Source organism: Alexandromys fortis, unplaced genomic scaffold, assembly GCF_014885135.2.
Source record: "Alexandromys fortis isolate MF-2015 unplaced genomic scaffold, M_Fortis_MF-2015_v1.1 scaffold_3, whole genome shotgun sequence".
NCBI classification, from domain to species: domain Eukaryota; kingdom Metazoa; phylum Chordata; class Mammalia; order Rodentia; family Cricetidae; genus Alexandromys; species Alexandromys fortis.
The window spans coordinates 28,365,644-28,376,431 of NW_026067909.1; the positions used below are offsets into that span (position 1 = coordinate 28,365,644).

The following is a 10,788-nucleotide window of genomic DNA, read 5'->3' on the forward strand; positions in this document are numbered from 1 at the left end:
TCAGTCAGGTTCCATCCACAGGGACAGCCGGGCACAGGGACCTAAGCCATAGAGGCCCCAGCCCAGCCAGGTCCTATCTACCCACATAGCCTGGGGAGCAGGTTCTTAACCGTTAGAGTTCCAAGCGTAGTCAGGTCCTGTCCATTCAGACAGCCTCTGGGTACGAGGTATGCCCCCTACCCAGGCCGACAGTCTCTCTGGATGCAACCCTCAGGCTCCTTCATTCTCCAGAGGGTAGACATTGTGGTAGTGGAGGGAAGGGCTCAGAAGTGGGCTCTCCCCGGCTCTAGGCTCAACTGTAGCTTGCCGGGAGCTGGGGCTCATTGTTGACACCCCCTGCCTCAGTTCCCCAGTGATGGGAAGGCTCTTGCAGTGCTTTGCCAGGCTCCGCCTTCCTGGACAGTCGTCATACTCCTGTCCTGTGGCTACCGCCACCAGGTGGTGATGAGCAGAGATGTGAGACCTTGGATCTCACACTTGCCCCCGAGCCTGCTCCTCTCTGTCCCAAGTCCCCACCAGGGTCAGAAGTCCCTCGGCAGCTCTAGCTTCTTCACGCCTCTCACCCCTGATGGGGTCCCCAGTGTCATCTACACCTAACGAATCATCTCCTTTACCTGAGTACCCTTGCCTTTGCACTAGGACTCTGGTGGCTGGGCACATGACCCGGAGCTTGCCCTTACAGGGCTTGCTCCACAGGCACCTGGTGCTCCTGTCTGCTACCAACAGAATGAAACATATCTCAGGCCAACCTTGTCTGAACTCAGGCAGCCATCCATCAGAGGCTTGGTACCACAATGTAAATAGGTGTGCCAGGCCCGTAGTCTGGGATCCACCCTCATCCTTCCCTTGTTCTGACGCTGTCCTTGCTGGGTGTCACCTGCCAGGTGAATCCTCTTGCGTCAATCTCCTGTTTTTCTCAGCCTCTGACATCATCTGCAATCTGGTGGAACAACCCTCTCTTCATCAACCCACGGGGACAGGACAATTGCTGGGGCCACCAGTGCAGATCAAGGCACAATTCCTGGCATCGTGGGTAAGTAACCACCCTTTCCCATGTCCAGCTTCCCGTTCCCCAAACTCAAAGCAGACGAGAGTACACCCACCCCACGTACCTACTTTGTGGAGACACGGTCAGGCTGTCAATGTCCACCCCCATTGAGGGCACTGAAGGTCCATGGTCCCCTACTGTGCTTTAGCCCAAGGACAGTGAAGGCACTAGGTGACTTCAGGTACCCACACAGCAATAGACACATACGGAGAGAAAGTAAAACTGTAGTTCTGAGAAACAGTCTGCTTACATAGAGAATGATTAGTAAGCCCAGAGACAGGAAGAAGTCCAGGACTGTCCTCTGCTGAGAAGGGGCCATGTGACAGAGGGAGGTGCCTGGGGACAGAAGCAAGACCCATGGAGCTGGCAAGTTCCTTCTTCTTGCCTGCTTTTCTCTCCCAAGCTCTCTGAGTCCCCAACCCCATGCTTGTCACAATTTAAGTGTGCACAATGACCAGGATCTGCAGGGCACACGGCAGGTTCTCATCGGTCCATCAAGGGAGCCATGAGTGAGAGGGATGAACACCCCACGGAGGCCTACTGTGTAAACTGTGAGACAGAAGGAGAGGGGCTGACTGCTGTCCTGTGTCCAGGTTTCAAGATGTTCTTGTGGCCCTGACCACTTCATGATTTCTCTTTCTCTTTCTGGGAGAATGACTCTATCACTACACTTGCCTTTCTCACAGGTCCTTCCCATTCCAGCTCACTGCAGGAAGTCTGACCCCAGAGCCACCAGCTATCATCTGACTGGAGCAGTGCCCGCCCTTCCTAAAACCACAGCTCACTTTCCATATAACATAAAAGTGGCATCCTACAATGCTAAGGCCACCTTCCTGGCCTTTTTTTGCAGACAATGCCTGAGATACATACGCAGCCCAGCCTGCAGCAGATTCATGGCCAAGCCCAAAGTCTGGGAAGTATTGGAAGTGAGTTGAGACATTTAGTGGAGAACCTAATGCAGGAGTACAGAGACCAGCCTGGAACAGTGGGGAGACCCTAATTCCATTCTCCGTCTGTAGCAAGGCACAGCCCACAGCCATGGCAGCGTTCATGGAAAGTAGCTATGCTTTCAATGAATACAGCCTAAGAAGCCAATGGAGTTTGGGAAAGAGGCCACTGGGAAGAGGGGCTGTGTGTTCCTTTACAGAGTGCTCCTCTGCCCACTGCCATGTAGGCCCTAGGGACAAAACAGACTGAGATGCTCAAGTTTCAGCTTTACAGAAAGTGGATTCCCAGACAAGGACGAAGCTCCTCTGAGTGTGTGCTATCTTCCCATGGGCGGCCACACTTCCTGAAGGCTGAAAGGAAACACTTGGAGAGCATATTTCAGACCCTGCACCTCTCCAGCTCCTTACCTACAAGTCTTTTTCCAAGGTCACCTTTCCTGAGGGCAGCTCCCCTCCTGCCCTGCTAGCCTACTCCTTGTGTGGATCCAAGAACTCCCTGTACTTTTCTACCTGAGTTCCACTGTATTAGTATGCCACGAGTGTGCAGAGTGTATGTGTGAGTGACCGGGAGCCATGTAGCTAAGATCTGGTCGCATCTTGTCTCTGCTTTGGACCCAGTGTACCCAGAGCACAGTGTACCCAGATAGGTCACTGCACCCAGAGCACAGTGTATCCAGATAGCTCACTGTACCCAGAGCACACTGCATGGCAGATAGGTCACTGCACCCAGAGCACACTGCATGGCAGATAGGTCACTGTACCCAGAGCACACTGCATGGCAGATAGCTAACTGCACCCAGAGCACACTGCATGGCAGATAGCTCACTGCACCCAGAGCACACTGCATGGCAGATAGCTCACTGCACCCAGAGCACACTGCATGGCAGATAGCTCACTGCACCCAGAGCACACTGCATGGCAGATAGCTCACTGCACCCAGAGCACACTGCATGGCAGATAGCTCACTGCACCCAGAGCACACTGCATGGCAGATAGCTCACTGCACCCAGAGCACACTGCATGGCAGATAGCTCACTGCACCCAGAGCACACTGCATGGCAGATAGCTCACTGCACCCAGAGCACACTGCATGGCAGATAGCTCACTGCACCCAGAGCACACTGCATGGCAGATAGCTCACTGCACCCAGAGCACACTGCATGGCAGATAGCTCACTGCACCCAGAGCACACTGGATGGCAGATAGCTCACTGCACCCAGGGCACACTGGACGACAGATAGGTAACATACACTGTCCAGGCCATAGAGGAGATTGGGAGCAGGAATCTCAGAACCGCTGTGCGGACATGTCTCTGGGAGCCTCTGCCTTGCTTTCCTGTGGTCCCTAGAGGCCTGGGGATGACATGGTTCCTAGCAGATGGTGGCTGGGCCTTGCCTTGTGCCAGCAATCATGTGCCAGCCACTCGCTCCTACACTCTTCCATACAGTGCTCTGTGACAGCCCCACAGCATCCTCCCTCACACCGTGATGTGTGGTGCCCTGGCTTCGTCCCCAAGCAAGGACGAGCACGGTGAAGGGACAGTGTGCTCCTTATCACGTGCGTGTTCACACGCTCCAAATAGCCTTATTCAAGACTGGGGACAAGGGGCAAGGTCAAAGGGAAGAGAAGAATTTCTTGGACAGCCTCCAGGGCTAGGCCTTAGGTCTGGGTGTCTGGGTAGCTGCACTGATATCCTGCAGGAAGCCAGAATAGACTGTGGGGACAGTGCTGTACTTAGTCTGTGACTGCTTTCAGACTCAGGCAGACAGCTGAATCACGAGGCCCACCCTTGGAGGGTCACAGCCTGGGAAGCAGCTGAAATAGTTACAGGGAGTAACTCAGGAGTGTATAGCTGAGCTACGGCCAGGAGTCAGTGAGCCGCAGGCCCCCGGCAGACGGAGGAGTTTGCCACACTTCCCAAAGACTAGGGTAGCATGACAACTGTCATTTCATATCGCTTTTCCCATCAGATGCTCCAAGAGGACACACACACTCACAGGCCAGTGGTGTGAGCCTGGGCCCTCGCTTCCCGTCCTGCCATCAGAGCTGAAAACTCAGCAAGGGAACTGTCTGCTTAAGATACACATACCATTCAGTATGCTGGGTGAAGTGGTTTTGCTGACAGGCAAGGCCCTTTCTACCTGTAACGAAGGTAACTTGAGGGCTAAGAGGTAGCTGAGTGGAAGAGTTCTCACCTGACTGAGTGTAGGAGTCCTCCTTGTTCCATATTCAGCTGCGCGCATACACACACATATGCATAAACACACGCACACACATGCATACACACACGTACGAACACACATGAATATATACACACACATGCACACACGCAACTAAGCAGTACTTTGTATTTGTCTTACAGTGTCTGTGCGATTAATATTATCAACAGGACAGGTCTGTGAGGAAGCTTCTAGACTGAGTTAGTTGGCATGGAAGACCCACCTATCTGAGGTACTGGGGTTTCAAGAATAATAATAAAGAAAAAGCAAGCAGTACACCAGTGTTCATCACTCGGTTTCCCGACTGCAGATCTAAGTGACCAGCTGCCTCAAGATCCTGCTGCCAGGCCCTCCCCAGACAGACTAGCCCAGAGCCAAGACAAACTCTAAACTCTCCCTTCCTTCAGGGGTTTGCGTCAGGCATGTCATCTCCTCACAGCAACATGGAAAGTAGCTAATGCAGTATCAATGAGTGTAGGGGTGGTATTTACATACAGCAGTATCAATGAGTGTAGGGGTGGTATTTACATACAGCAGTATCAATGAGTGTAGGGGTGGTATTTACATACAGCAGGGGTGGAAGCAGGGAGAGGCCCCAGGACCGAGACTGAGCCTTCAAACACCCAGAACCTTGGGAAAACGCACCACCAAGTCCAGACTCTGCTTCCTGAAGGCCACAGGGCAGACTCACGAGTATTAGCAAGCCCACCTATGCCTATATTGATGAGCTAAACAGGAAGAGCCACCAGGGAAACCCAATAGACGAGCCCCAGGGAACCGAGGGCTTTGAAAATCCTGCTTGCCCTAAACTTAGAAGAGGCCTAACACCGGGGTCCAGTGGAATCAGGATGCTGGGCCATGTCCGCCCTCTGGGCTTCAGGGGTGGTAGCTTTGTTGGACAAGGGTGAGGTCATTGGCCCAGTACCAATGCTGTGGGCAGGGCAGCCATCTCTGGTGGACAGCTGCATCTCGCAAGCCCAGAGTGAGGCCAGCAGCTGTGGGCAGATTTGCATCTTGGAGAGCAAACAAAGGTGGGACCTAAGTCAAATAAAAGGCCACAGGAGCAGGGACCGAGAGGGTGCGGCCATGTCTATCTTCCAGGATGCTCCCGGCACACCAGGCACTGTGGCCACAGAACAACAGGGGTGGACCCAGGGTGATACCTCTGCTCTGGTAAACCCGTCTCCATCCCAAGTCGGGAAGCTGAAGCTCACCTGCAATTAGAGGTGCCAGGATTCAGGGTGGTTCACAGAAGTCCTCTAGGTACCCGAAAGGACCAGGGAGTCTCAGTCTCAGGGCCCACCTGAGACTACTGAAGTCAATTCCAGGCTCCAGGATGATAAGTGGGGAGTTGATCTGCCTGGGTGTCCCCAACGAGAAGCTCAGGACATGATGGATTCTGGGGCCCTGTTGCAGAGTGAGTAGAAGACACAGCCAGCTACTGAACAGCTCTGGGGGAGCAGCCTGGGCTGCAGGTCATGATCCAGCAAGGCCAGCTTCCTAAAGCAGGCTGGATATACCTGGGATGGTGAGAGCTGATCAGTTCCACCCAGCTGTCTGGGTGTGTCTGAGGTCTGTGCCGAAGTTTCGTGGGGGTGGCAGATGAGAGGGTGAGGCCCAGGATTCCAGCCCAACGGAGCTGAGCTGTGCAGACAGAAACACAACAGCCCTGTGTTAGGCACTGTGGGCAGGTGGCTGGAAGCCTGGATTCAGTGCTGCCTGAGGCTACTCAGATCTGCATCCATGGGGGCGGGGAAGGTGTGAGGATGCAGGGAGCAGAAGGGGATGGAGGACGACGGGACGCTGCGTGCACACTGAAAATATTCATCATGTGTGTGAGGGACACCACGGAGGGGGTGCTATCTGGCTTGGTCCCACTGCTCGGGCACATTGGAGATGGGGGCAGGAGGGTCAGTGGGAGGAGAGCAGGAAGCTGGAGTGAGAGATGAAGGGTTGGTGGGCATGGATGTAAGAGACAGAAATAGCAAACAGGAAGGGGGCCAGGTAGCCAGAGGGAAGGAAGCAGGAAGATGAGAAGGCACTAGGGTAGGGGATACAAGGCGGAAGGGTCAGGGAGGTGGAAGGGCAGGGGCAGGAGTGTAGAGAATGAAGCTAATGATAATAGGACTAATAGGGGAGGAGGAGGCGGGGGGGTGGTGGTGTAGGTGCTGGGGCCACTCCCTTGGCATCAGCAACCCTCACAGTCAGATGAACAACAGTGTTTTTAAAAAGCCCATTCTTATTGGGCCTGAAGAGATGCCGCAACAGTTAAGAGCCCTGGCTACTCTTCCAAGAGAACTTAGGTTCGATTTCCAGGACCCACGTAGTGGCTCACAACCATCTGTAACTCTAGACCCAGGAGATTCGGTGCCCCCCTTCTGGCCTCAGTACACATGTGGTGCACAGTCATACATGCAGGCCAAACACTCACATACACAGAAGAAATAACTTTTTAAAAATCCCATTCTAATTCTTAGCTCCCCTCTGAGCTAATGTGTTTTCTTCTAACGCCACCCAACAAGGTGAGAAGCCCAACAAACCCTGGGGACCAGAGAGTCTGGTGACTTGGGGGAAAAGATGAAGCAGGTGACTGGGCCATGGTAGGAGCTGGGGAGTGAAGATGCTTTTAGACCGGGTGAGGTACTCTGACTGGATGGGCCATGGTAGGATGCTCTTCTAGATCAGGGTGAGGTACCCTGCAGCCTGTGCTGTACAGACTTGGAAGAGGGCATCAAAATCATCCTTGCTGCTACAGTCATGGGAGGCCAGTCCTCAGCAATTCTGGGATGGAAGGGCGTCTGTTAGGCCTGTCCATTGGTCCTCATTCCCGGCCCTGACGACACAGCACCAGAGTGTGGTGGGAGGACAGGGAAGCAGCTGAAGCCTTCTTACTCCCAGCAAGGGGACAGGACCAGCTGATAGGACATCACAGTCTCCCTCTCCTGCCGGGTCTCGTTCACTTCTATGTTCTATTGGAACTGTCTGCACAGCTCACCAGACTGAGTGCCGCTGCCATAGGTAGCCGAACACAGCCAGAACTAGGAATGCAGTGGCAGAACCTCGTCGTGACTCCTCGTAGCTGCCCAGGGGAGACACAGCTTGCATCAGGCAGTGACCAAACAGGGACAAGGCAGAAGGGAAGCTAGAGCTTGAAGAGGACCGAGTCCCAGACAGACCGGAAGCCAACAGAAAGGCAGCCGCCATGATGCTCAGGGAAAAGGTGCCTAGCACGCACGAAGCTCACATTGGACACCGAGGTGACTCCTCTGGGTTGTGTTTCCAGTGCTTCCGCCATGCACGTGGACATGTGCTTGAGCCAAGTCTAGGCTCTGTCGCCAACGGCCTAAGTCCTCATCTGCTTGGCGCCAGCCATATTCCCTCATGGGCTGTTTAATACCCCATGCCTCTGTGAGCCTATCTACACTGGGAAGGGCATCAGTGCCCTCCCAGGTCAAGAGGGTGGCATTTCTGGGTGTGGGAACCACGGTTCATCATTCGCAGTGGGCCAGCACTGGTCCCCGGGCCCAGGGACACTCCTGGGAGAGAGGGACAGTGCTGCTGTTGGGAAAGAAGATAAAACAGAGGAAAATATGTGTGACAGGGGGCCTTGGGAGTCCACAGGAGCGTCCTGAGCAGGGGTGTGTGTGGGAAGGTAAGGTCTGCCTGCTCCCCAAGTTAAGGGGCATGGTGTGGCCTCTCCACAGACTTCCACAGCATCTTCCAGAGAGCTGGGCAACAGAAGTAGCTGTGTCTAAAGGAGAATTTAAGTGTTTCAAAATGTTAAAAGAATTTTCCCTCCCTCAAACATTTTTTACAAGCAGAGTTGACAGATTTATGTGAGAAAGAGCTCCCTTGGGCCTCCATGGCAGTCATGAAGCTCCTGCCCAAGTCTACCCTAACGTGACAGACTCACCCAACACAGAACACACATCTGGCCTCACCCAACACAGAACACACATCTGGCCTCATCTCCGGATCCACTCTTAGTGCACCTCCCAGCCAGCCCTCCTAAGTTTTTCTTATTCAAGAAAAAACAAACCAGTGGGAGAAGTGAGCCTGAGACTACCTGTCCCTGGTCACTGGAGCCAGAAGCAAGGCCCTGAGAGGTCCCCTCATGCCAGCTGTACTTACAGAGGCCACCGCCAGACTCACTAGCTGCAACAAGGAATTGAATCTCCTGCGGGGTTTCCTGGGTCTCAGCCATGTCCATCAGCCTTGCGCTAATTCCTTGAGTTGACTGAATTCTCGTTCTCGGCTGGTGCATTCTTGCTTTATGTTCCCCTCCCAGGACAGTTTCTTCTTACCCCCTCTTTCCTCAGCAAGAGATACAACCCTCTCTAGCACAGTCCCATGGTTTTGACCGGAGCTAGTTTCTCTCTTGAGAAGTTTGTCTTTCCACCAATAAATAAGCAAAACTCCCTGGAAGCTAGTGTGTAACTCATCAGATATGAACATCTCGTGCCTGTGACTAGAGAATCCTGGTGGGTCCTGGGCAATGGCTCCTCTGTCCTTTGCAAAGTTGCTGAAAGATCTCTTATCCCATCTGTGGGTAAAGCCTTACAGTGGCCTTGTGGGGAAGTCATGTTCCGTTTGGCCCATCCATGAGCCACAGCCCCACTGTGACTTCTGCCTGCTGCCTGCTGCCTCTGTGTCTACACTAACAAGTGACTGCCTCACTCAGATGCCTGTCTGACAAGCCCATCATGGATCCCCCCTTGCTTCTGCCAGCACAATCCTCCACTGTGGTCTCCCCTGATCAGGACTGCCCCCACCAAGACAGAACATGTGATGATGCTGCCATCTTACCAGAGAGGCAGGCCCTGGGCTCCTCAGAACAACAGAGACACCCCTTCTCATCTGCATCCTGGGACCTGGCTTGGTGCCTGGGGAAAGCAGAGCCAATGTTGCTGTCGTAGGCAGGTAGACCTGCACTTGGTCTAATCTCTGTGTACGGCCTACGAGGTCCAGACCAACTGTTGAGAGGAAACAGCTTCTTTTATCTTGTTAGGCTCAAATGAAGCCCAGCTGTCGGCACTTTTAAAACCCAGAGTGGACACTAAGCTCTCAAATTTCAGAAGTTACCCTATCAGCGAAACAGAGCCTGCCACACGATGTGATGGTGAAACTCAGCAATGTCCTGGGGGACTGTTGCCCCTCCCACTAGAACACTCGACAGCAGTTTCACAAAGGGCTAAGGGGGGGGGGTCCCCGGGCATCCATGCCCCATGTCACTTCCTCTACTCAGCCTCTCACAGGGTACACGGGCTGTGGAAGCCTTCCAGACTAGTGTGGTTTGATGGACCAAGAGCCCCTAAAAGGTTACCTTGAACACCCCTCAAAAAATTACTTCACCCAAAAAACAGCAGGAAGATGTTTAGACAGAACTAAGCCCATATTCCCAAATATCGTCTATAAATGTGTCTTTACATTTAAAAGGGAATATGCTATAAAGATTTGCATTGCTACGGATTTTGGTTTATTGATACAAATTTAAGGTAAATTTTGTTATACTGTATATGTATATTTCTGCCCTTGATTAAGTTATTGTGTTTGTGCAGTTCATTTAAAAATGTAATGTATAATTAATAGAAATTGGTTAAATTAGTATGTAAGAGTTAGCCAATAAGAAGCTAGAGCTAATGGGCCAAGCAGTGATTTAAATAATACAGTTTCTGTGTGACTATTTTGGGGCTAAGCAGCCTCCTCCTACAGCCTTCCAGCATTTGCCCCAGGGTAGAACTCCAGACCCTCAGTGGTGGTGGTGGTGGGGGGATGAGTCCTTGTAGAAGGTCAGCAGGAAAGCCGCAGTGGAAAGCAGCCCCCAGTGGCCATCTTACAGACAAGCACATCTCAGATACAGCCCTGACCTTGCATAGGTCAGGAGCCACATACATCTGGACATGCACCTGGGTAGTCATGGTCCCCAGCAAATGTGGGCAAATGTCTTCTAAAGAGAATGTGGCATCCTCTGGAGAAATGCTTTAAACACAACTAGAGAGACAAAAGAGATTTCAGCTAGATGCCACCACAGTGGGTCCTGCTGGGCACGCACAAGTGTAAGGTCAGAGTCCCCAGGAGGATAATTGACTGAATAACTGAACAAATGAGCAAGGAAAATCAGTTCTTGGACCTGAGAAGGCTCCTGTCAATGTTCTCAGTCTGAGCCCATCATGAGACCACTTGTTTTTTGAGATTCTCCTCCTGTGTGAACACAGACCCTTCCCAGTGGCCGTGACAAAGGCACAGGCTGGAAGCATTTCAGGGGATGGACATCGCTTCCTGTCAGACATCATCAGTTCTCTGTCGGGTGCGGGGCGGTGGCCAAGATGAGCTCTCCTGCTCATATCATGACCCGGCTCTTCACTTTCTGTCCTTGAAAAGCCAGACTTCCTCAGGTACAACTCTCCCTGCGGAGCTCAGTTCCACTGTCCCCAGCATGGCTGTCACCAGCAGAAGTCATCCTGCTCTTTTATATATATATATTTATTTATTAAAGATTTCTGTCTCTTCCCCACCGCCACCTCCCGTTTCCCTCCCCCTCCCCCAATCAAGTCCCCCTCCCTCGTCAGCCCGA

General features: G+C 52.8%; 1 protein-coding gene across 16 annotated transcripts in view; it reads right to left on the bottom strand.

The window, feature by feature from the left end:
• Positions 1-10,788, bottom strand: part of Mcf2l (MCF.2 cell line derived transforming sequence like) — a 133,044-nt gene that overhangs the window by 66,013 nt on the left and 56,243 nt on the right. The window contains exon 1 of one of the 16 annotated variants that reach the window (XM_050137450.1): positions 5,429-5,487. The exons of 14 other annotated variants lie outside the window; for them this stretch is intronic. The gene's annotated coding sequence lies outside the window, so the exon portion shown is untranslated. Of the gene's footprint in view, positions 1-1,112; positions 1,152-5,428; positions 5,488-10,788 lie in introns of those variants that run through there. One more of the 16 variants, XM_050137451.1, reaches the window with a different exon arrangement.